The sequence below is a fragment of the Nicotiana sylvestris genome, chromosome 12 (genome assembly GCF_000393655.2).
Source record: "Nicotiana sylvestris chromosome 12, ASM39365v2, whole genome shotgun sequence".
Lineage (NCBI taxonomy): Eukaryota > Viridiplantae > Streptophyta > Magnoliopsida > Solanales > Solanaceae > Nicotiana > Nicotiana sylvestris.
In genome coordinates, this window is record NC_091068.1 from 2,117,104 (window position 1) to 2,142,123 (window position 25,020).

At 38.8% G+C, this 25,020-nt stretch overlaps 1 long non-coding RNA gene across 1 annotated transcript; it reads left to right on the forward strand.

Moving 5' to 3' along the window:
• Nucleotides 1-11,943: 11,943 nt before the first annotated feature.
• Nucleotides 11,944-13,792, forward strand: LOC138884268 (uncharacterized). The gene is made up of 2 exons (XR_011404433.1): nt 11,944-12,744; nt 13,426-13,792. It is a non-coding gene; the product is annotated as an uncharacterized lncRNA (long non-coding RNA).
• The last annotated feature ends 11,228 nt before the right edge of the window (nt 13,793-25,020 follow it).

Below are 25,020 nucleotides of genomic sequence, written 5' to 3' on the forward strand. Positions count from 1 at the left end.
AGAAACCAATTAATCACAAAAAGAAAATACAGCTCACACAGAAGTAACAACCAAGGATCTCCTAGGATACCGTCCTATAGTCCCAAATATAAATATCTAGTGGATCTCTCAGGTGTCATCCCATAGTCCTACTCATAGTGCACGGGGATCTACCGAAATCCCGATCCTTAGTCCCAAATGTAAATTTTCAGTACTGGAAATCTACCGTGTGCAGTCCTGTAGTTCCAATATAAAAGTGCAGGGGGATCTCCCAGAATACAAATTCGTAGTCCCAAAGTAAATACAGGGGGATCTCCCGGGATACCGTCTCGTAGTCCCAAAGTAAACATACAGCAGCAACATGAAGATTATTCAATCCAATCCAAATTCCATACCAAGGTAAACAAATATTTCTAACCTAGCATGCTGCAAGGAATTCAAATAAAGCAGTTTGAGCAAGTAAGACAATTAAGTTAATTAGACAAGCTTCCCTAAGCTAACAGTAGGATAAATTGCAGGTAGCATAAACAGGAAAGAAAACTCAGTTATAGTTACTTAATGAGAAAAGGATTTTCAATAATTAGCACATGTACGCACTCGTCACCTCATGTACAAGGCATTTCATATATCAACAGTACCAAATCCTAAGGGGAGTTCCCCCACGCAAGGTTAGACAAGCCACTTACCTCGAACCCGCTCAATCAACTCAATACCACATTCTTGCCACGAGTATCCAACTCCAAATGGCCCAAATCTATTCAAAGTAATTGCATAATGTTAATATAACTTCAAGTAACTAATTCAACTAATTAATTCGAAGCTAATACGCAAAATTAGGAAAATCGCCCAAAAAGTCCCCCGGGCCCACATCTCAGAATCCGGTAAAATTTACAAATTCGGAATCCTCACACTCTCACGAGTTCATATATACAAAATTTACTCCAATACGACATCAAAATCTTGATCAAAACTCTAAAATTAGGCCTAAAAACTTTTCCCAATTTTTCTCCAAACTTTCACCCCAAATTCGAGTTTAAAGGATGAATTAAGCATAAATTCATGGAAATTAATCAAAACTGAGTAAGAATTTCTTACCCAAAACACCCAGTGAAAATCTCTCACAAAATCGCCAATCCCGAGATCCCAAATCAATTTTCCAAGCTCCCAAATCAAATCTCTTTAATTGATAGTCCCAATTAATGAGTTGAATCTAGAGATAGTAAACCCCGACGTGAGCTTTTATCGACTGTTTTGTGAATTACCTATTTGGACTTGAGAAAGTCAAATTGGGAAAAACCACTCTATTACCGAGAGGTATTGAGTGAGTAATTATGTGTTGATTTCTATATTACACCCCGACCAATGAAACCTTCTCTAAAGCCCACAACCCGTTAGGCAAACACCTAGTTGGAAATCACAACCCTTGATCTTTTACATAATTGAAAAACAACACTAAAAATATCATTCTCTAGATTTACATTTGTAAACCGTAGTATAATTTAGAAGTAGACTAAAAACAAAGTATGTGGAAGTGCATCTTAGACTATTTACGCGCTTAGTCCGATTATATACCTAATCCCATCTACGCTTCCTGAGGAATCGATCCCGACTCCCAGTTGGGTAATTATAGTTGCAATCAACCGCTTCACAACCCTAAATTGTGGTGTGATTTTGGACGAGATCAATTTTTGGCAAAGTTGTCGGGGAGCTAAAAATGGATTTAGCTATATATTTGGTTTTGTGTGTGACTTGTCTTCCTTTCCTTCCATGTTACTAATCTTTTTTGTTAAACAATTGTAGGTACAAAAATGGCTGTCAACCATAATGATCCTCTCTCAAACTTTCCACTGGGGGATGACGGGGAGGGTGACCATGTTGAAGAGGTTCCTCTTGAACCTCAAGCAAATAGACGAGGCTGCCTACCTAAAGACAATGTTCCCATTCCTCCCCCACCTCCAACCAAGAGTGGCTCAACACCGTATGTTGCCAAATGAAGGATATGAAAGCGCCATAGTCCCGCCCCGCATTAGGGCGGGCAATTTCCAAATCACTAATGTTATTCTCATATTGCTAGAGCAACGAAGATTCTTCACCGCGGCTCTGAGTCAAAATGCATAAAAACACTTGAAGGGGTTTGTGGACATTTGCTTGGGGAGTAAATAGACCAACGTCTCTGAGGATGCTCTAAGGTTGAGGCTATTTCCTTTCTCTCTACGGGGGAATGCCTTGGATTGGTTAAAAAGATTGCCAAACCATTCTATCCGTACATGGGATAAATTGGAGGAGAAATTCATTTCCAAGTTCTTTTCTCACGGGCATGTGGCTACTCTTAGAGACGGGATTCTAGCATTCAAGCAAGAACCCAATGAGCCTCTAATTGAGATATGGTAGAGGTACCGTATTATAGTGAAAGAGTGCCCAAACAATGACATGACAGAGATTATGATTCAACAAACCTTCTATAGGGGGATCAATACTACCAATCAATGCGTGGCCACCAACTTACCGGTGGAAATTTCATGACAACACCATATGCCGAAGCTTGTGAGATCTTAGATGAAATGGCGGATACTTCATTGTCCTGGCAAAGTAGAGCAAATGCTCCTCAAGGTGATCCAAATGTGATTCACCTACATAAAGAAGTGCATGATCATGAGCAAACAATTTCTGAGTTTACCACCATAATGAATCAATTAGCCAAAGGTCAACTTCAAAAAGTTCAAGGTCCTAAGCAAGTTAATACAATGGAAGGTGTAAATATGATGGTGAAAAAGCGAAGGCAAAATGGTCAACAAGTGCAAAACTGTGTGGAACAATATGTGCAAGAAGATAGTGAGTTTGGCCAAGATGAATCATACAATGAACAAGAGGAGGAAGTGCAATATGTGAACAACTTCCAAGGGCAAAGAAACAACTCTCAAGGCTTGAATAAAAAACAATGGCGATCTCAAGGTAATCAAGGGAATTGGAACTCAAATTACCAAGGAAATTGGAATGGTGGTAACAACCAAGGTAATTGGAACAATCAAAACAACCAAGGCAATTGGAATGACAACAATCAAGGATATTGGAGAGGCAACAACCAAGGGGTTGGAACAATAACCAAGGGAATCGAGGTTCGGGCTTTAAAGGCCCCCGATGTATCAACGACCAAGCAACCTGCCTCTTTATCCTTCCCATGGTCCTAGCTCTTCCAACAATGAGATGGGGAGAATTGAGAACATGTTCAAACAAATGATGGAGAAGAATGTCAACTTTGATGCTCAACTAGCCTCTAACAACACTTCAATCCACAATTTGGAAATTCAATTGGGGAAAATCTTGCAAGCTTTAAACACTCGTCCTAAGGGGGCACTACCAAGTGACACGTTGGTGAACTTCGAAGTGTGGTAACAACATGGGACATGCCATGGCCGTGACCATAAGGAGTGGAAAAGGTGGGGATGCAACCACCTCAAGTCAAAGAAGAATTATGGATGATGAACAAGTAATTCAAGAAGATGAGATTCTGAACAATGTGGTTGAAGCTAATGACGAAGTGAGAATTGATATTGATGAAAATGTGGAGGAGACTCAAGAAGAAATGAACCCATCTAGGGAACACATTGTTGACATACGGGAACCTGTAGTGCCAAAATCTAAGGCACCAATGCCAAGGCCTCCTCCTCCATACCCTCAAAGGCTTGCCACACAAAATTATGAGAACCAATTCAAAAAGTTCATTGACATGATGAAGAGCTTATCTATTACTGTGCCATTGGTTGAGGCTTTGGAGCAAATGCCTAGATATGTAAAGTTCATGAAGGATTTTGTGACAAAGAAGAGGTCGATGAATTGTGAGACTATAAAGATGACACATCAAGTGAGTGTAATTATGCACTCAATGGATCCGAAATTAAGAGATCCTGGGGCTTTCACAATCCCTTGCACCATTGGAAGCGCGGAATTTGCCAAAGCTCTTTGTGATCTAGGGGCGAGTATCAACTTGATGATCTACTCGATTTTCAAAACATTGGGGATTGGAAACCATGACCCACTTATTTGAGGCTACAAATGGGGCATCATACTATGAAGAGACCATTGGGTATTATTGATGATGTGTTGGTTCGTGTTGATAAGTTCATCCTCCCAGCGGACTTTTTGATTCTTGATTGTGAAGTGGACTATAAGGTGCCTATTATTTTGGGTAAACCTTTACTTTCTACAGGAAGGCTCTTGTGGATGTAGAAGTCGGTGAGCTCACCTTCCGGGTAGGTGATGAAAAGTTGGTTTTCCATGTGTGCAAATCTATGAGGCAACTGAATAGCACTAAAGTATGTTTGTTTGTGGACTTAGTGACCTAGGTGATTGTTGATGATGATAGTGCCATGATGAATTTTGATGATCCTTTGGAGGCCGTATTGCTTAATCGTGATGATGATGAGAAGGATGGCTATGTGGAATGTGTGAATGCTTTGCAAGGAATGGAGTCGTATACTTGTGATCCCCGCAAATTGTCCTTAGATCTTGAAAACCGGAAGACTCCAACTTTGGAGTTAAATCCATTGCCTCCACATTATGAGTTCCTTGGCCCTTGTTCTACTTTATCAATTATGCTTTCCTATTGTTTAACTAACGTGCACGTATACTCCATATTGGTGGTGCTAAGAAAGAGGAAGAAAACTATCGGATGAACATGATATTCGGGGTCCCCGACTTTTGCATGCACAAGATTATTTTGGAGGAGGATGCCAAACCATCCATTGAACATCAAAGAAGACTAAATGAAGCAATGGAAGAGGTGGTGAAGAAGTAGATCATAAAGTGCTTGGATGCCGGGGTTGTTTACCCCATTTCTGATAGCTCGTGGACCTCTTCGATGCAATGTGTCCAAAAGATAGGGGGCATGACTTTGGTCACCAAAGACAAGAATGAGTTGATCCCTACAATAACAGTGATCGGGTGGAGAGTGTGTATGGACTATCACAAGCTCAACAAAGTCACGAGGAAAGATCATTTCCCACTTCTCTTCCTTGATCAAATGCTTGATAGGTTGGCCGGCCGTGCTTTCTAGTGTTTCCTTGATGGGTATTCCGGTTACAATCAAATTCTTATTGCTCCGGAGGACCAAGAGAAGACTACTTTCACATGTTCCTATGGTACTTTTGCATTCTTGCGGATGCCATTTAGGCTATGCAATGCACCAATGACTTTTTAACGGTATATAATTGCTATATTCACCAACATAGTGGGGAATTTTCTTGAGGTCTTCATGGATGACTTTTCCGTGGTCAGGAATTCCTTTGATAATTGCTTGAAAATTTTTGATAAGGTCTTGGCAAGATGTGAGGAGACAAACTTGGTATTTCATTGGGAGAAATATCCCTTCATGGTCGAGGAAGGCATTGTCCTGGGCCACAAAATTTCAAAGCATGGTATTGAGGCCGACAAGGCCAAAATAGAGGTGATTTCTAAGCTCCCACTCCCTACATCCGTGAAGGGAGTGAAGAGCTTCTTGGGTCATGGAGGGTTCTATCTCTTTTCATCAAGGATTTTTCCAAAGTGGTGAACCCCTTGTGTAAGGTATTGGAGAAGGATGCGAAATTCCATTTTAAGGAGGATTGCATGAAGGCATTCGAATTTCTCAAGTTTAAATTGACTACTACTCCTATTATCATCGCACCAGATTGGAGCTTGCCTTTCGAGCTCATGTGTGACGCAAGTGATGTGGAGGTCGGAGCGGATTTGGGGCAACGTATCAACAAAAATTTTCATCCGGTCTAATATGCTAGTAAGACCATGAACGATGCCCAAGTCAATTACATAGTGACCAAAAAAGAGCTAATTTCTATTTTCTTTGCTATGGAGAAGTTTTGCCCGTACTTGATGGGTATAAAGGTGATTGTCCACACCGATCATGCGGTGATTCGGTACTTAATGAGCAAAAAGGATTGAAAGGCGAGGTTAATGCAGTGAGTGATTTATTGAAAGAGTTCGATCTAGAAATTCAAGATCGCAAAGGCAGTGAAAACCAAGTGGCAGACCACTTGTCTCACTTGGAGGATGAGGAGGGGAGACCATATGACGGCCTTGAGATAAATTATTCCTTCCCAACGACCAACTTCTAGCCATTTCAATGACCGGGATTCCATGGTTTGCCGACTTAGCAAATTATCTTGTGAGTGATATTGTACCGAATGAGTTCTCTTCAATCTAAAGGAATAAGCTCAAATGGGATTGCCTTGACTATTATTGGGAGTAATCGTATCTCTTCTGAATTTGTATCGATGGTGTGATTTGACAATGTGTACCGAAGGAAGAACAAGTGGAAATTCTTGAGGCTTGCCACTCTTCACCATATGGTGGTCACCATGGTGGAGCGAGAACGACGACAAAAGTGTTGAATTGTGGATTCTATTGGCCTACCCTCTACAAGGACTCTAATGATCTAGTCAAGCGTTGTGATGAATGTCAAAGGGCTAGTGGGATTTCGAAGAAAAATGAGATTCCCCTTACCACCATCTTGCAAATTGACATTTTTTATGTGTGGCGCATTGATTTAATGTGGCCGTTCATAATCTCTTGTGGGAACACCTACATTTTGGTAGCTGTGGACTATGCGTCAAAGTGGATGAAGCCGTTGCTTTACCCAACAACGAAGCTCAAAGTGTGGTGGCATTTTTTAACATGAACATCTTCACAAGATTTGGTACTCCAAAGGCCATTATAAATGATGGGGGATCACACTTTTGCAACAAAGATTTTGATACCTTATTCACCATGTATGGTGTCACTCAAAAACTCTCGACCCCCTATAACCCTCAAGCAAATGGGCAAGTGGAAGTCTCCAACCGGGAGATCAAGAGTATTTTTTTCAAAGACAATGAATGCCGAACGGACGGATAGGTCAAAGAAATTTGATGATGCTCTTTGAGATTATAGGACAGCTTACAAAACGCTGATTGTTATGCCTCCATACCGGTTATTGTTCGGGAAAGCTTGTCACCTTCCGATGGAACTTGAGCATAAGGCTATGTGGGCATTGAAGAAGCTTAATTTTGAGTGTGATGTCTCCGCTAACATTAGGGTGGCACAATTAAATGAGCCTGATAAATTCCGGTACCATGCATATACAAGTTCTTCCTTATACAAGGAGAAGATAAAGTACCTCCATGACAAGTACATTCAGAACAAGAAGTTCAAAGTAGGTGATCCTGTGTTATTATTCAATTCTCGGCTACGGATGTTTCTAGGAAGTTAAAGTCTAAGTGGAGTGGTCCGTTTGAGGATGCGAATATGACACCTTTTGGTAAATTAGACTTGAAGAATAAAAATGATGAAGTGTTTAGCGTCAACGGTCACCGGGTGAAGCATTATCTTGGAAAAGTTGATGATGGCCACGTCGTGGCATTAATTCATTTCAAGCGATTGATGATAATCTGTGTCGTGCCACGACATTAAATCAGGCGCTTCTTGGGAGGAAACCCATGTTTCTTTTTATTCTTCTTTTTAGATTGGTTTTGTTTTGTGCTAACTAGTTTTGAATTGAAATGCAGGAATGAGTGTGCTTTGCAGGAACTGTGCTCGAAAAAGTGGCTAAGTATTGAAAAAGTGCGGACCATACATTTATTATGTGGACTACACAATATTGAATGCCACAACAGAAAGGAGTATGTGGCCGCACAAATTAAACTGGAGACCCAAAAATGCAACTCTCTAAAGTTTGAAATTGAAGAGAATTGGCCATTCTGCGGCCCCACTTGAAATTGTACGACCGCACAAATATCTGTGGCCACACTCAATTTTTTGTAGACCGCAAATCAATTTTGTGTAGACCACAAATCTTCAGAACGGATCAGGTAAGGAGTGCGTCCACACACAAAATTGTGCGGCCGCACTCAGCTGCACTTTTGACCTATTTTGGTCAACCTATAAATAGGCCCTTTTCACACTATTTCAAACTTTACGCACTCTGAACTCTTGAAACCAAAGCAAGCACAGTGCATAAAAATTGTTTAACACTTCACACTCATTTCATCAACCTAGATTCTCCCTTGCATCCTTCTTCACTAGTATGTTTATTTCATGTTTAGTTTTTTCAAATTTTCTTAGTTTTTGTTCTAAATTAGTATAGTTATTTTTAGGCCTAAACTGTCAGATAATTCATCATGTGTGCTTAAAATTGTGTGGGTAATGTCATATGTACTCATTGGGGGTTGGGTAAATCATGTATCATGTCAAAATTGCCAAAACCATGTCTAAATTGTGTAAAAATTAAAAAATCTAAGTTCAGTGCCATTAAATATTCAATTGTGCGGTCGCACATGAAATTGTGTGGTCTTCAGATCCTTAGTTAGGGAAACAAGCTATGCATTCAATGTGGAGACCATACTCAAAATTTTGCGGTCCGCAAAAAATGAACTGTGACCGCCAAAAAATGTGTGCGACGGCAGATTCAAACTTCAGACAGCCACTAGTACTGGGCCTAGACTTGTGCGGCCGTACTAAAAATTATGCGGTTTCACTTCAGTTGTGCGAACACACTTCAAAATTGTGCTATCCGCACAAGGCACTCTGTGGCCGCACTCAGAATTGTGCGGGCCACACTTCCCCCTTTTCAATACTGTTTTTCCTACAAATTTTCATAGATTGCTTCTGAACTTTAACTAACTCATGTTGCTTTGTATTTCAGACTATGGTTCGATCAAGAGGTATAGGTGATACTTCTAATGGTAGGGGTGAACCTTCCTAAGGCCGAGGCAAGGGTACTCAACCTCTTGTAGTGCAGAAGAAAGCAATAGCCAAGAAGCCAACCACTGGGAGAGGTAGGTCCACAGAGCCCTCAAAATCTAGTTCTTATATCCCATCTAGGAAAGCTTCCAAGGGTCACTCAGTGGAGGAACACCCCGAGGCCCAATCTCAACCACTACTATTCCCTGGGATATACCAACTCCTCATGAACCCTCTACCTCAACAAGTTCTTTTGAAGGTTTAAATGAAGGCATCCAGGGTTCAGAACCCTCCTCTACACACACTCCCGTTGCACCAGTCATAGTGGATGATGATGATTATATTCAAGATGATGGTAAAGGGGGTGACACTAGTGTGGGCAGCATAGAGAGGTCGAAAAAAATAAGGTATGGGAAAACAGATTTGTGAGTTTGACAAAATTTAAAAAGTTCAAAGAGTGGTGGCCCCAAAGATCACTCACACTTGAGCGACAATTTCTTTTGAAGGATTTGGATAGATTCAATCCTAAAGTGGTTAAATAGTTCAGGGAACGAAATGGATAGATGTGGTTCAATTAAAGAATTATGGATGCAAAGTAGCATTTGGTATGGGAATTCTATACCAATTTGGCGCACATCAAGAAGGTTACTAAAGTGAACAAGGTGAGGAACCTGAAGGTTAGATTTGATCAAAGAACTCTGAACGCCTACTTGGGGTTCGAGGAGGTAGAGCCAGTCCAGTACTTGGAGATGTTTTTAATCGATGATGCAGCTCGCTCTTGGCTAGCAGAGATCTTGGTAGCTCCGGGACTACCTCCATCGTGGATCACATAAAGGGTTCCCATTGCACGGGCTACCCTCAACTTTGAAGCAAAAGAGTGGCAAACATTTGTGTGCAGCCATACAGAACCGAGCCAGAATGAGAACAATCTTTCAATCCCCTGGGCAGTTTTAGTGGCATCTATCATGGCCGGGTACCCAATCATTCTGGGTGCCATCATGCCGGCCAACATGTCAGTAGTTGTTAGAAAGGGTGAGAGCTCCTACCATATCTCAACACCCTCAGAGATGTATCACGACTGCAAAGGTGGAGCCGATGAGTTTTGACACGAAGGTGCTAGCTAAGAAGCCCTTCTCCTGGTATTCTTTAAAGGACCCGGGGAACCCGAAGCTCAATGGTAAGGCAACTGCTACCGTAGGCCATTCTGATGAGCTATCAGTGATGGTTGCAGATTTAGCTGATATGCCTTCCGTAGCTTCTATGCCTTCCACTATAGCCTGTCCTTCCGCTGAGACAGCTGACATGCTACCACCTCCATCTTCTAGACCATCAACATCAGTATCAGTGCCCTTTTCCTCCACATATCTAATCACTGTGCTCTGAGTCTCCTAGACATTGGTGAGTCTCAACAATTAGATGCAGACAACCACTGCAAAGCTGTCTCACATATCTACTACTGTTGCAGCACAGTCTTCTACCCTAACAGTACCACAGGTTCCTTCGTCAGTGGATGAAACGTTGAAGAAGATCTTGGACAATCATAAAACCATCATAGATACATTGGTGGCACATGGGGGAGCTATTGAGGAGTTGGGTAAACATGTGAATATGATGAAATCATAGGCCTTGAGGAAATTAGTGGACAGGTTGAGACGTGAGGTGACAAAGATAGCAGTAGCCGGTGTTCTTCCATTTGATTTACTTATGGAGACAGATCCATCAGTACCTGTAGACCCAGTAGCAACTTCAGCACCAGTGGCATGTGAGCCAGACCTTGATGCCCATACTGCCGAGGAGGTGCTTCAGATGTTTACCAACCCCGTTACTCCTCAAGCAGAGGATGATGAGATCCAGTTGGAGGAGCCTGAGGGTGGTGATGTTGCTATGCACACTGAGACCACATAGAGAGTTCTCTCTACTCTCTATCCTTCCTTATTTTGATTTTTATTAAGCATTGAGGATAATGCTTATTCTTATTCAGGGGGTAGACTATTTTGATTGATTTGATATGACAATGGCTTGTAACAACTATAATACTCTCTTTGTAACTTTATTTTCTTTTTTCATTATGTATATATTCCTCCCTCTCTATTGATGTATATATTCTCTTTCCCATTCTCGGTTTGTATATTTATTTTCTGCTTTTGGTAGTTTATTTCATAGCTTCTTTATTTTGTTTTCTTAGTAGTCTAACTTCTTATTTACTTTATGTTACATCTCGTACTTTTCTACAGATTGCGACCGTAAGACCCCTGTTACATCCCGTACCTTAGCATTAAGATGTGGCGTAGTAAATCCACATGAGTTCAAAGGGATTATATCTATTAGGAGATTATAGAGGGTTAAAGACATTATTATTTTTATGAGACCCTATAAGTTTACAACCTTGATATCGTTAGATATTATGTTAGTGTGATATTTTTTTTATGTGGAATATTTTAGTAAAAGTTTTATAAGTATAATTTTGGATAGTTACCATTATTACTATTTTCGGATATGACAAATTATTCCTCTAATCAGTCCAAAGACTTTCCAAGTCTTGTTTTCATTTTCTCAACATATGTGTGGTGAGAAGTAGTGCAATATCTACTAAGTTTTGTGACCCACCATTTTGCAACATTAATTTAGAAAGGAAATAATAACGTTTGTCGCCACTAGCATTTTAAAAGCAAAAAAAATAGTATTACATAAAACCCAAAAGCTAAAATAAAAGGACAGTCTTTACATGAAGCTAACGATTTTAAAAACATTTGCAACACCAGAATTATTTGAAACAAAAGTTTCAAAGAGTTGATTGCCAACCGTACTGCTTTATGCTAAATGATGATGTCAGTATTGACGATAAATTTTAGTTGGCTCTAATTTCTTCAGTGATGAAGACGTTAAATGTGAAATTCTAATTTTTACCATTTTTAGAATTAAGTGTACAAAAATTTGTGCTCTTTATATGAGATTAGAAAAATTAGAAGTTGAGAATATATATGTATTTTTACATGGATATTTTAAGAAAGTAATAATATATGTATTAATTTTATATGGTACCACATGACCACGATAGTAAAGTATATTACAGTAAGGTATATAAAGTATATTAAAAGTGAATAGTATTTTAAGTAATTTGAGATAATTTTTAATTATGTAGGTAAATGATTAATTACCGAGTAGCAGGATATTACCTAGTTAATAAATTAGTGAATAAAGATTTAAACCCCCACCCCTAGGTGGAAGCAAGACACTTCCTAAGAGATATGAGTCTTACTTATTTTTAATTAGGTGGCGAGACAATGTGTTGGATGGATACTTTTCCTTTAATTATTAAATGGTGAAGATTATCTCTTTCTTACACTTCCTTTTGAATTCTGCTTCTCGAAGCCGTTTCTGTTAAAAATCCTTGAATAGCATATCTTATATTGTAGTTAAGGGTTATCCTATGAACAGGAAGGTTGATCTTGTATACTTGTTATTTTGGTGCTATTTACATGTACCATCTCAAAGCTGACTATTTACTCTACGCACTTCTGTGTCATTGAAGTAAACCAACTCCTAGCCAATAAGAAATCGAAGTCAAACAACTATAGCTGCTCAGCCAAATAGAATAAGATTAGGCATATGAGGAAACTTGTCATATTATATATACGGCTGAATCCTCTCCCTCTCTCTCGATTCATTGGTTGGTCCATATCTAGAGGATATTGTTAATGGTTGGAGGTCAAGTTCTCAAGTAATTCCTTTGGCTTCCCAATCTGTATAATTATTTCTGTGGAATATTCTGGTTCGGCATGTCTTTATGAAAGGAGAATGAAGCATCTGCCAATGGCAACATGTGGTGATTAAAGAAAGTGGTGGCATGGGAGTGAAGAATCTCAAGTTTCAAAATAGAAGTTTGGTAGTATACTTATCAAATGGATCTGGAGATTTAATGATGGTAAAGAAGACTATAGAAAGCTGTTATTTTTACCAAATATGGGATAGTAGATCATTGGACTCCTAAAACTACACCCACGCATAACTGAATAACTATCTGCAAGAACATCATACGGATTTTTCCCTACTCAGGTATGTTAAGGCACTTTCTTTTTTCTTTTGGCATGATCTAAAATGAAATGAACATAAACGATACGCTATTTCATAATGAATCTACTCCTAGCAACTAATGTTGTCCATGTTGTTCTTTCCGTACAAAGTTATTCTAAGAAAGTATGTATGATCCTTGAGTCCTTGTGAAGTTCATATTGATGGTATGATGTCCATAATGCTAATCGAAGGTGCAACAACCTTACGTCACTCCGAAAGGTTTAGAACGTGATTCCATGAGTCGAGCATACATTATATATATGTATCTATTTTACTCTACCGAGCCGCGCTATAGTCGGTCGGGTATGGCACCTATTGTGCAACCACTGATCAATTGGGTTTACCGAGCTCCACGTGGCCGGGTATGATTCTACCGAGCCTTATGATGGTCGGGTACGTTTTTACCGAGTCCTTTGTGAGGCCGGGTACGATATGATGATGATGATGCCCACAGAGGTGAATGTTTTTAAAACGTTCATGTATATATATGTATTATGCATATTATGTCAGTAGTCACCAGAGGCACTCAGATGTTACAGGTTGTATCTCCTCTATCTCTCTTTACATTACTGTTCTTGTTTATGCTTTCCTGCCTTACATACTCGGTACTTTATTCGTATTGACGTCCCTTTTGCCTGGGGACGCTGCGTTTCATGCTCGCAGGTCCCGATTAATAGGTTGACAGTCCTTCTAGTAGGCTATCAGCTCAGCGAAGGTGTTGGTGCACTCCACTTGTTCCGGAGTTGCCTATTTGGTCAGTATGCTTTGGATATGTATTGATTAGTATGGCGGGGCCCTGTCCTGACCTTTATGATTTTATGTACTCTTAGAGGCTTGTAGACAGATGTGAGGTGTAGGGATACTTGTATGGCCTTGTCGGCCTATGTTTTGAGTTTACAAATGGTCATGTCGGCCTTATAGGCCCGTATGTCACATATATAAGTTTGTATATCATTTTGGGTCTTCATATGTTAAGTATTCCCTTATGTTTTATTCTTGTTATCTCATGATGGGTTTTCTGGCTCATTTACTCACGATAGTATGATAAGAAAGATATGTTACGTTGGTACTCGATTGAGTAAAGCACCGGGTGCCCGTCGCGACCCTCTGATTTGGGTCGTGACAACCCCATAAGTTTAACAACGTTGATAACGTTAGATATATTTTGATATGATATTTATATCGAGTGGAACATTTTTGTAAAAAGTTTGAAAAATATGATTTCATATATTTATTAATATTACTACCTTCGAATATGTTTTAAATTATATACATAATATGAGAAAGTTTGTGAGATTTTCTTTATTGTAAAGATAGAAGTTATTTTTTTTTACAAGAAAAGGAGGTTATCTTTTACCATTTTAAGAATTAAGCATACTAAAATTTTTACTTTGTATTTGAGATTAGGAAAATTAGAAATTGAGAAAATATGTGTATTTTTTTACATGGATGTTTTAATAAAATAATAAGGTATGTATTAATTTTATATGGTACCATATGACCACGATAGTAAAGTATATTATAGTAAGGTGTATAAAGTGTATTAAAAGTGAGTAGTATTTAGTAATTTGGGATAATTGTTAATTACGTGGGTAATTGGTTAATTATCGGGTAGCGGGATATTACTTAATTAACTAATGAGTTTGGATAAAGATTAAGATTCTCACCCCACTCCCACGTGGCAGCCATATGCAAATGTATTAGGTGATTCATATACATATTACGTGAGTCATATAGCAATTGCAAGGAAAAATAAAGGGCTTACCCAAAATGAACATTTCAATAGAATCTCCCATTTAAGGCCATATACATAGTGTTAGAGATCATTCTTCAAACAAAATCTTACTAAGGTGTCTATTAAAGTAATTCATTCCCCAACATTGTTGGCGCAATTTCAGCCCTTAAAGACTGTTGTTAAGGCGAACTAATCTCAAACCAATCTAAAATCCAAGGAATGTTCATATTATTCGGTATCTTACACCTTTGGCCGGTTTGAAGTTGGCGTTTTCAACACATTGAAAAGAAAGAAGCTTTTGCAGAAAGTATATTGGTGCTTCTTCAGTAGTATTGATGGAAGATTTTGATTATTTAGAATGTCTTGATTTAATACATTGAATTATGAAAACTTCAATATGTCAAGAATTGTTAAAAGCAGTCATGTGGTAATAGCTGAATAAGGATCAGTTGCATGGGAGTTGGTGCCTTTAGAACATATTGAAAACCAACTTTCAATTGAAGCACTTAAACGTGTTTTTACTCATTGATTGGTTTGAATTCCCATACCTATCAAATTCCTACATAGGGCTGGCATCTAATTCATCAAGAAGGAGTGTTATTGAACAAGAACAAAAGTCAAGCAAAAAAGCCGAAGTGCGGACTGCAAAATTTTGTCTGCGGCTAAAGATCATGAAGGAAACTTAACATAGCTACTTTGAAAAGTGCGGACCGCACAATAAATGTTGGGCCACATAAGACAATGATCAGAGAGTTCCAAATCTGAGACCATCAAGAAGTGCGGACCACACAATAATTGTGCGGCCGCAGAAATCAAAAGTGCAGCTGCATTCAGAAGTGTGCGGTCCGCAGAACTCAAGAAGTGCGGCCGCAATCTAGAATTGTGCGGCCGCAGAAGCCACTCCTATCAAGAACTGCAGCAAAATACGGACCGCACACATAATTGTGTGGCCGCAGAGCCTCTGTAAGGGTAATTTTGTCCAAAAATTTCAGCTGTGTATAAATAGTTTTTTGACGAAATTAGGTTAAGTTTTGAATATCTGAAAGTTGGTCGCGATTTTTCTTACCTTTTTAGGAAGCTTTATGATAGTTTATCAATTTTACATTGGATTTTCATCTCTTTATCATTTAATATGAGTTTAATCATCTTTTCTCCTTTATTTTCTTCATCACCCACTATGAGTAGCTAAATTTCTAACTAGGGTTGTGACCCAACTCTAGTGTGGGCACCTAATGGGTGTTTGATTTAGTGCTTGTTTATGGTTGGATGTGTAATATTTATCCTAGTTCTTGCTATAATTGTAGAATTACTAGTTGCAGATATTTATTCAAGCCTATTTGATTTAGACTCTACCTGAGAAAGAGAGACTTAGTCCAGGAAAACTTGGCTGACAAGAAATTAGGATAAACTCAATAAATTGATAGTCCCAATTAAAGGGTTGAATCTAGAGATAGTAAAATCCGACTTGAGCATTTGTCAAATATTTTGTGAATTACCTATTTAGACTTGAAAAAGTTAAATTGGGAAAAACCACTCTATTACCGAAAGGTATTGAGTGGGTAATTATTTGTTGATTGCTATATTATATCCCGACCAACAAAACACGCTCTAAAGCCCACAACCCGTTAGACAAACACCTAGGTGGAAGTCACATCCCTAGATCTTTTAAATAATTTAAAAACAACACCAAAAATATCATTCTCTAGCTTTACATTTGTAAATCGTAGCATAATTTAGAAGTAGACTTAAAATAAAGTATGTGAAAGTGCATCTTAGACACTTTACGCTCTTAGTCCAAGTATATACCTAATCCCATCTACGCTCCCTGAGGAGTCGATCCTGACTCCCAGTTGGATAATTATAATTGCAATCGACCGCTTCACAACCCCAAACTGTGGTGTGATTTTGGGCGAGATCAGCTGCACCACTGGCTTGCTATTTTCTTCCACCAGAATTTTGTGCATGCAAATGGCTGGATTGATTCCTTGAACATTAGATATGCTCAAACCAATGGCCTTATTGTGCTTTGATAGGAGCTCCACTAGTTTTTGCTCATGTGTACCTGTCAAGTGAGCAGAAGTAATCACAGGAACATTGTTAGTTTGGACAAAAGCATATTTCAAGTGAGTGGGGAGGACTTTCAATTCCACATTGGACTTAGAAGCCTCACTTTTAGTTCCTCCTCGTCAACCACTTGATCCTTAGTTTTAAGAGCTTCAATCTCTTTATTTATTTCAGGATCTTCATCCTCATTATGCTAGACAAAGTAATACACCTATCTAGAGTATCCCCCACAAGCTTGTCAAACTTTTACTTTTCAACCAACTCTCCAATGATATCTACCTTGAAATACGAGTAGGGAGATGCCTCATCAGTAGGGTATTTCATCATTCTCTTCATCTGGAACACCATTTTTTCATTTTCCACTTTGAGCATAAGTTGCCCCTCATAGATATAAAGAATGGCTCTACATGTACGTAAAAATGGCCTCCCTAGAATTAAAGTCGCTACCTTGTTCACCTCCATATCCACTACAATAAAGTCTACAGTAAACATAAACTTGTCCACTCACACTAAAATATCTTCAATGATTCCCTCAAGCAGAATGGTGGTCTGGTTAGCCAGTTGTAGGAACACTGGTAATGATTTGATCACTCCAAGTTCACATTCCAGTTTCCTGAATACAGATAGAGGCATTAGATTTATAGACGCACCCAAATCATAAAGGGCCTTGTCAAATTTTCACTCCCCAATGAGCATAGTATGATGATGCTCGTGCGTCCCTACACTTTTGGAGAATTTTGGTTTTCAATATGGCACTGCAATGGGCATTCAGCTTGACCGCTGTTGTCTCCTCTAATTTTCTCTAGCTAGACATGATTTCCTTTAAGAACTTTGCATAAACATGCATCTAAGTGAGTATCTCTATGAAGGGAATATTTACATAAAGTTGTTTGACCATCTCCAAGAATCGCCTAAAACACTTGTAAGTTTTTCCCGCTTCATCTTTTGAGTGAATGGTAGAGCTGGCATATGTCTACTTTCTTCAATTTCCTTTTATACCCTGCTATTCTGTCTTTTTTTCTCTTCATTCTTTTCCTTTGCTGGTGTCTCAGTCTGCTTGTTAACCACATCTGATATAGCCTTCACTATTGGGCTAGTCAATGCTTTTCCACTTCTTAGAGATACAACTTTAATTATTTCCTTCGGGTTCTTTTTAGTGTTGGAGGGAAGTGTCCTAAGAGCCCTCTCAGACAATAAATTTGCAATTTATCCCATTTGCCTTTGTAAGTTCCGGATAGCCGTGCCCTGAGTCTCGAATTCTTCATCTGTTTTGTTAATGAATGCCTTCATGAGATCTTCCATATTTGACTAATTTGGCTATGGTGACTAGTATTGCTACCTCTGTTGGTTTTGAAAACTTGGTGGTCCCTGACCCTAGGGTCTGAGATTATTTGCTGCCATGAGTTCAAGCTCCCATTAGGTGAACTCCACAAAAAACCTGGATGTCTTTAACCCATAGCATTATGTTGTTCCCACCTTGGTAGTTTCCTCAATTAAAGTTCTCCACAATGTTGACCTCCTCAGTTGTAGCTTGACACTCATGTATAGGGTGTCCCATCCCACAGAAGTCACAACCCACCTGTGGTTGAGTTTGCACCTGAGCCATGGTCAATCGCTTGATGTCCTTAGCTATAGCCGCAATTTGGGCCTGCATTTCTACAGACAATTCTACTTGGTGCACCCCTGGTGATTTTCTCCGATCCCCTTATTTGTGGAACATTAATATGAATCTTTAGATAGTTCATTCAAACGAGTGACAATCTCTTCAAAAGTTTTCTTCATCAGAGGGCCTGCAACTGCAGTATTTATCAATCTCCTTGATGATGGTTCAAACCGTCCCAAAAGTCCTGAAGTTGCATCCATTGCTCCATTCCATTGTGAGAGCACCTCCACAGCAGCTCCTTAAATCTTTCCCATGCTTCGAACACTATCTCTCATTCACCTAAGCTGAAATTGTGAATCTCCTTTCTTATCCTTCCTGTATTAGTAGTCGAGAAGTATTTTTCTAGAAACTTGATAGTCATCACCTCCCACGTACGGATTGACCCTTTGGGAAAACTTCTCAACCACTACTTTGCATCATCCTTCAGCAAGAAGAGGAATGCTATGAGGTGTATAGCATTATGTGGTGCTCTATTGTAGTGGAATGTGTTCATAATTTCAAAAAAGTCTATTAGATGGTCATTGGGATCTTCTTTGGGTTTGCATCTGAAAATGCAATTATTCTGAATGGTATGTATGACTCTATGTTTGAGTTCAAAATTGTTGGCATTGATGGGTGGGGGCCTCACACTGGACTATTGTTTGTTGTACACTGATCTAGCATAATCTCCCAATGATCTCCCAGGCCTAGGACCTGCATTTTCAAATGCATCCTTGATAATTTGGTTTGAATTGAGTCTTCGATCCCCATCAACCATTTCATCCGCAATTCCGCAAGCTGCTTCAGCCGCTAACCGTGCTTTCTATTGCTAAGCCGCCTCTCTGGCAGCTAGGTCTACTATCTCTTTGTTGTTCACCATTTTATCCTGGGTTGAAAACTGAACCAACAGCAATCCACTCTATCCTCTCTCTCTCTCTCTCTCTCTCTCTCTCTCTTTTCAACTGCCTCGGGTATTTGTCTAACTCTGGGTCATATGGCACCAAGTCCTTTAAAGAGGATCGAGCCATACATCGTTGAACTTAACTTGTTGCCTGCACACAAATGAAAAAAGTGTAAATAGGAAAATAAAATGAAGGTGTTCCTAAATTAGCACTGAAGACTAATTTAAACACTATTAATCACCAATCTCTAGAAGCGATGCCACATCAAAAATCAGTGTACAAAACATAGGCTCGCTAGTCAAAGATATTATAGTATTAAATCTTCTCCGCAGAGATTGGTTTCAATAATGTTCTATGAATTCTTCAGCTTACAAATATCCAGGATAATAAACCTTTTGATTTATGTTATTATTGACTACAAATAAACTAAGATTATCAACTGTAAGAAACTGTTGATACCAAGAATGATTAATAATAACAATGGAATATCAATGTGAGAGGTACGTGCGATGACAAGATATGTGATCAACTATTTTTCTGGGTACTATGTGCTAAATTCACTCTTAACTTATTTTGATTCTTTCGATTTCAACAGATGATTAGGTACTTCAAGGATTCTAATTCTTCTTCCGAACAAATTTGATTACTTTAGCTAACCTAATAATGAGTCCTACAAATATATGCACTAAAATAGTGAATGAATGATCTTTGGAAGAACACCTCTCGGTTATTCTCCTAAACTGGGTAAATCGATAACTCCTTAAGCTCTTTTGATTACCTAGAAGAGGCATAAAATCAACCTAATTAATATGGTACAAAGTAGACTTCTCTTTTGATTAAAGTAAAACTACAATAAACCTTGCAATTCAGTAAAGTCGAGCAATTAATATAGAGTAAAAACCCAAAACAACAAAATTTCCTTCAACAACCCCGAGGAAAATTATTCCATAACGAATAAAATATTCAAAGCAAGAATATTATAAGAAAAAGGAGATATTACAATTCCCAAATTCAACCAAACTTTCGTATTGAGTAAATTCGATCAAGTATCTCGCTTTCACGTTGCCTCAGTACTTTTTCTCCCTCAAAAGTTGCTCTCAAAATCGAAGATACGCTCTTTTTAGACGAAATGGGCTTTATATATGTGAAGACCTGATCGGTCATTTTGAGCTCTAGCACGTCATTCGGCAGTTTGAGGCCTTGAGCAGCTTAACTTTAGGTATTATGACTTGCACGCGTGGTCGGAATTGAATTTCGGGAAGTTCGGACTTGATTTAGAAAGAAAATTCTAATTTCGAAAGCCTTAAGTTAGAGGAATTGACTAAAGTGTGATTTTTAGTAAATGACCTCGGAACCAGGATTTGAAAATTCCAACAGGTTCATATGATGATTTTGGACTTGGGCGTATGTCCGGATCCGAGTTTTGGATTACCCAAGAGCATTTCAGTGCCTATTGTGGAAGTTGGCATTTTGGAAGAAATTCATAAATCTGGGTTGAAGTGCAATTCAATGTTATGAATGTCCATTTGGGATTCCGAGTCTGGGAATAGATTTGTATGGTGATTTTGGTATTGGGAGCGCATCGGAAAGTGGATTTGGAGGCTCGTAGGTCATTTCTGGGTCATGTGGCAAAAGTTAGAAATCTGAAGGCATTTGAGAAGTTTGACCAGGAGTGGACTTCATTATATATGGGACGGATTCAGATTTTGGAAGTTGGAGTAGGTCTGCAATCTCGAATGTCACTTGTGTACAAATTTTGAGGTCAAGCGGACGTGATTTAATGGGTTTCGGTATCGAATGAAGAAGTTTGAAGTTCTAAAGTTCATTAAGCTTGAATTGGGGTGCGATTCATGATTTTGATGATGTTTGATTTTGAGGCCTCGAGCACGTCCGTGTTATGTTATGGGATTGGTTTGAGTAATTAGACAGGGTCTCGGAGGCCTCGGGTATGTTTCAGATCATTTCGGGCTATTTTGGAACTGCTGTTACTGGTGCTGGTATTGCCCTGTGCGAACGCGAAGGAAGTCCCGCGTTGCAAAGAAGGGAATTTTGGGGCTGCTGGATTCGGCCTTCGTGAACGCGAGGAAAGGGCACGAACGTGAGACAGGAGTTAGTTAAGCCTTAGCGAACGCGAGCGGAAGGACGCGAATGCAAAGAGTTAGAGGAACTGGGCACTAGTGCTTCGCAAACGCAAGGGGCTTGCCGCGTTCACAAAGAAGAAATTCTGGGCGGTTGACTTTTGGCCTTCGCGATGGCGAAGAAGGGCAATGATGGGCAGAGAGTTGTTTTAAAACGGGATTTTGGCTTTTTTACTTCATTTCCTCCACAGGAGCCAGTCTTGGAGCAATATTTAGAGCTCCATCTTCATCATCTATGTCAAGGTAAGCGATTCCCACCTATTGCAAGTTAAATACTTGGATTATACATGGAGTTGGACATGAAAATTTGTAGAAATTTGGGATTTTGAAGGAAAACGTTGAAATTTATATTTTTCTATTTTGACCACAAATTTGGGCATGGAACTGAGAAAAAGTCATATATTTGAGTTCGCAATATTATGGGTAGTGTTTATCTTCGAGAATCTTTCGAATCCAGGAACGTGGGCCCGGGGATGACTTTTAGGAATTCTTCAAATTGGGTTGGCAATTCATTTTAATAGTAATGATGTGAACTCTTGAGCATGTATTGACTATTTAATATAACATTTGACTAGCTTCTGGTCGTTTGGCACCGTGTTGAGACTGGAAAGTGAGCTTTGAGACAAGGTAAGTGTTACGCCCTGCAATATTACGCCGATATTACATCCCGCAGTATTATATTACGATGATGTTACGCTTCGCAGTATTAGATTACAACGATGTTGCACCATGTAGTATTGTACGTTGAATTTGTCATAAGGTAATTGACATCAGTCTATGAAAAATTTTATTTGGAGATTATAAGGATTATGCTATTTCAAGCAAGTGGTAAGTAAATTCGTGAAGGTGAAAGGGGAAGAGAATCAAGAAAATGAATTTTCGTCCAAGTTTAGCATGTTGGGATAAAATTCGGGCCAAGTGTTAATGTCCGATATTTATGGACTAGTATCATACAGGGTACCATAGCCATGATAGTAGGATGTATAAAGTGTATTAAATATAAGTATAATTTTTTGTAATTTGAGACAATTCTTAATTATGCGGGTAATTGATTAATTATCTGGTAGCGAGACATTACCTAATCAATAAACTAATTATCAGATAACCCCCCCCCCCAAAAAAAATGGCAGTAAGCCTCTATTATTACATATGACTAAGTAGTCATATGAGCTCAGGTGACTATCTAAGGTTAATAGGAATTTAACAAGTAAGACTTATTATAAGTCTTGTTTCCATTTAGTTTGGACAAATATTAGAACGTCCTTAGTCATAAAGTAGAAATAATATATCTTTCTTCCTAGTTCAAAGTACTTCAAGAACAGAAGCTAAACTCAATCCACAAAGTCTTCCAACAAAATTTTTGCAACAAAACAATTCCAACGAGAACTGTTGGAATCGTAGCAACGTAAAATATAGTTGTTTTAAAGGAGTACGGTGCAATCTTCTCCTAGAATATTATATGGATTTTTCCCTAGTCCAGGTATGTTAAGGCTATCCCTTATTTCTTTTTAGCATGATCTATACGACACGAACGAAACGAGCAAATGCACAACTTCCATAAATGACTCTATTCATAAAAGTATTAGCGAGCCTATGTTCTTGAATACTTATATGTTTTATTATTCTATCATCTTTTCACGGGTCTCAAAATACGTAAGTTGTTAAAGTTTATTTCATGATATTAATTAGAGGCATAATGGTCTTATGACGTATCGAGAGATTTTGTTAACGTATTTCATATGCATTTCATGCATTTATACATGCACATTGACCCATAACCAGAGGGTGTTATATACACATATATATATATATATATATATATATATATATATGGGATATGGGAAAGGTTATGGCGTTATATACGTACCACCACCTGATCAGTTGGTATACGTTGATGATTTTGCCCACAATGGTCGAGATGATATGATTGGATGCCCTCAAAGGCCTGATAATGTTATGAAATATGTATCTATGCACGACATGACATTCATACGCAAATGTATGACACTATAATTATTTCATGAATTACATAGTTATCCAGACTTACAGGTTGAGTCATTTACTCTATATTTCTTCCATACTCGGTGCATTATTCGTACTGACATCCCTTTTTGCCTGGGTACATTGCGTTTCATGCCTGCAGATCCCGATAGATAGGTCGAGAGCCATCCAAGTAGGCTATTATCTTAGCGGAAGATGTTGGTGCGCTCCATTTGCTTCGGAGTAGCTTATTTGGTTAGTATGATTTAGAAGTGTATTGTTTGGTATGACAAGACTCTGTCCCGTCCTTTATTAAAATTATGTATTTTTAGAGGCTTGTAGATAGATGTCACGTACGTAAAAGATTGTATGGCCTTGTTGGCCTATGTTCAGTATACGAGTGGTTATTTTGGTATTATAGTCCCGTATATCTTATGTATAAGTTGGTATTACATATTGTATTCTACTTATCTCATGGCAGCCTTCCGGTTCAGTTATCTATAATGGTGTGACATGAAAAGATACGCTATGTTGGTACTCGATTGAGTAAGGTTTTGGGTGCCCGTCTCGACCCATCATTTTGGGTTGTGACAAAAGCTGTATCAGAGCAGTTTTGTCCTAGGGAGTCTACAAGCTGTGTCTAGTAGAGTCTTGTTTATGGGTATGTTGTGTACCACACTTATAAGCAGGAGGCTATAGGGCATTTAGGACGGTCACTCTTTCTTCTTACTCTAGATCGTGTGGTAGAGCTCCCTTATAAGAATTCAAATCCCGAACTTCTATTCGTAATAAGACGATGCCTACATTTAGAAAGACGATTGATAAGAGATATAGCTGTGAAGGTGTTGAGTTAGAGGAACACAATTTTGCAGCTTTCTTATGATGAGTAAATGAGAGGTCTCGAGCAGATCATGCGTGTACTAAAAGGTGTATGGTTCTTGGTAAGGAGCTTTTAGTAAAGAATACTTATCCACTCTTATGGTAAAAAGGAATAATGGAATTGGAAGTTAGACACGAGTTGCAACAAGTAAATGAAGCAAGGTAAAGAAGGGTACGAGGTACCCAGTTAATAAAGATTATCCTTATTAACTATTTAGGAAGGGAGATGTAAGCATTTTAAGTTACCTTTAACAGTAACAGAGGTATGCATAATTGGACACACCGATCTAAGTTATGCACTATGGGATCTAACAAATATGGTTTAAGAGAAGGACATAATATCACGATCTGGATGGGGTTACAGTGAGCCAAAATTGTGAATGAATTGTTTGTGTTAGTTGACATTTCCAAAGGATACTGCAAATGTGCTAATAGATCTCCTTGTGAGACACCCAGATGGTGCACACTAAAATAGGACAGTTAGATACAAGTACTACAAATATAGGAACTAGAAATCTTGAAGGGCTAAATATTGCCTTAGTATGGCTCCCATCGCTGGTAGAGGGAGAATGTTAGGCAGCCTGAAGAGCCGGTAGATCGTCCAAGGGAAGGTAAAAGCGAAAAAATATCTTATTAATGTTTTCAAGATAAAGTGATAAATAAAAATATTAGCAGGGAAGTACGAGCAGGGATAATGAAGCATTATGAGTGAGATGTGATACGTGGATGACAATAGTAGAGTATTACAGAAACTATAGTCAAATGAAGAAAGAGATGAGAGGTGATGGGCCTTAAGACAACAAAAGAGTATAGGCCATACAGTCACATCCTCATTTCGAGAAATATTTTCACGACTCTAACATGATTAACAGAAGGAAAAGTTAGACCCCAGAGTAATAGAAATCAGTACGGACTAGT